This window comes from Oncorhynchus nerka, linkage group LG5 (genome assembly GCF_034236695.1).
Source record: "Oncorhynchus nerka isolate Pitt River linkage group LG5, Oner_Uvic_2.0, whole genome shotgun sequence".
Taxonomy (NCBI): Eukaryota; Metazoa; Chordata; class Actinopteri; order Salmoniformes; family Salmonidae; genus Oncorhynchus; species Oncorhynchus nerka.
In genome coordinates, this window is record NC_088400.1 from 61,766,730 (window position 1) to 61,769,229 (window position 2,500).

At 50.4% G+C, this 2,500-nt stretch overlaps 1 protein-coding gene across 1 annotated transcript in view; it reads left to right on the plus strand.

Annotated features, from left to right (window-relative positions):
* LOC115129875 (unconventional myosin-X-like) overlaps positions 1 to 2,500 on the plus strand; it is a 47,959-nt gene that overhangs the window by 9,318 nt on the left and 36,141 nt on the right. The gene's annotated exons all lie outside the window — the stretch shown is intronic.

Here is a 2,500-nt window from a genome sequence, read left to right on the forward strand (position 1 = left end):
CCTCTCCTCTCCTCACCTCTCCTTCATGACCACTGTTAGATGAAAGGACTGGTAGGTGTACATGGCCTACCAGACCAGGCATCATGGAGAAAAGGATCTCACCTCCTCTCCTCCTCTCCTCCTCTCCTCTCCTCCTCTCCTCTCCTCCTCTCCTCTCCTCACCTCTCCTTCATGACCACTGTTAGATGAAAGGACTGGTAGGTGTACATGGCCTACCAGACCAGGCATCATGGAGAAAAGGATCTCTCTCTCTCCCTCCTTTGATCTCTCCTTCTTTTCCTCTCCCTCGTTCGACTGGGCTCCCTTCCCCTCTTGTCCCCTTCTCTCCAGTTGCCATGGAAACTGATGACATAGATGTGGGGGCTCGGCTCTTCCACATGCAGAAGGAACGAGAGATAGAGAGAGATAGAGAGAGAGAGAGAGATAGAGAGAGAGCGATTACAATACATGACCAAAAGTATGTGGACTCCTGCTCATCTCATTCTGAAATCACGGGCATTAATATTAATATGGAGTTGGTCCCCCTGATGTTAGGCGATTAGGCCTGGCTTGCAGTCGCCGTTCCAATTCATCCCAAAGGTGTTCGATGGGGTTGAGGTCAGCACTCTGTACAGGCCAGTCAAGTTCTTCCACATCGATCTCGACAAACCATTTCTGTATGGACCTCGCTTTGTGCATTGTCATGCTGGAACAGGACGCCCGGGGAACAGTGGGGTAACTGCCTTGTTCAGAATGACAGCTCGGGGATTCGATCCAGCAACCTTTTGGTTACTGGCCCAACACTCTAACCACTAGGCTACTTGCCGAGGGCCTTCCCCAAACTGTTGGCACAAAGTTGGGAAGCACAGAATCGTCTAGAATGTCATTGTATGCTGTAGCGTTAAGATTTCCCTTCACTGGAACTAAGGAGCCTGAACCATGAAAAACAGCCCCTCATCTGTCAGACTGCCAGGTGGTGAACCGTGATTCATCACTCCAGAGAACGCGTTTCCACTGCTCCAGAGTGCAACGGCGGCGAGCTTTACGCCACTTCAGCCAACGCTTGGCATTGGGCATGGTGATCTTAGGCTTGTGTGCGGCTGCTCGGCCATGGAAACCCATTTCATGACGCTCCTGACGAACAGTTCTTGTGCCGACGGCCGTCTTGTGCACTGGGCGGTCCCGTTCTGTGAGCTTGTGCGGCCTACTACTTCGCGGCTAAGCCGTTGTTGCTCCTCGACGTTTCTACCTCACAATAACAGCACTTACAGTTGACCGGGGCAGCTCTAGCAGGGTAGACATTTGACAAACTAACTTGTTGGAAAGATGGCATCCTATGACGGTGCTATGTTGAAAGTCACTGAGCTCTTCAGTAAGGCCATTCTACTGCCAATGTTAAGTCTGTGTGTTCAATTTTATACATATTTCAGAAACAGGAATGGCTGAAATAGACAAATCCACTCATTTGAGAGGTTGTCCATATACTTGTGTATTTATAGTGTAGATGAAATGAGATGAGTTGATTAGTGACAGATGTCATGGCAGGGTACAGAGCAGGTCAAAGAAGGAGAAGTGAATGAGAGGGTGTAGAATGTCTGTAGAAGGAGCCGCAGGGGGACGGAGGTATTTGTTGCGTCATAATGGCCCTGAAAAGAGAATCTGTGTTAAGGACATGGTTTACATGGGTATTTACCAACCCATTGTACTATGAGCCAACGCAACAACAATACACTAGTGGAAGGGCCTTAGCAACACACCCTCAATACACTAGTGGAAGGGCCTTAGCAACACACCCTCAATACACCAGTGGAAGGGCCTTAGCAACACACCCTCAATACACTAGTGGAAGGGCCTTAGCAACACACCCTCAATACACTAGTGGAAGGGCCTTAGCAACACAATCTCAATACACCAATGGAAGGGCCTTAGCAACACACCCTCATTACACCAGTGGAAGGGCCTTAGCAAGACACCCTCAATACACCAGTGGAAGGGCCTTAGCAACACACCCTCATTACACCAGTGGAAGGGCCTTAGCAACACACCCTCAATACGCCAGTGGAAGGGCCTTAGCAACACACCCTCAATACACCAGAGGTGCTCATTTCCTGTTCAAGGAATTGCAAGAACTGAAAATACCTCTCTTTCTCGATTCATGAATTGGAATTTAATTGAAATGAGGCTAAATGTCATTGACTCCAACTGTGCAATATTTACCTTTGCATTGCATCTCTAATATGTATCTCTCTCTGTCCACTCCCCCCTCTTTCTCCACTCCCCCCTTTCTCTCTCCACTCCCCCTTTCTCTCTCCACTCCCCTTTCTCTCTCCACTCCCCCTCTCTCTCCACTCCCCCTCTCTCTCCCCTCCCCTCTCTCTCCCCCCTCCCCTCCCTCTATACTCCCCTCTCTCTCTCCCTCCCTCTCTCTCCCCTCCCTCTCCTCTCCCCCCTCCCTCTCTCCCCCTCCCCTCTCTCCCCCTCTCTCTCCACTCCCCCTCTCTCTCCACTCCCCCTCTCTCTC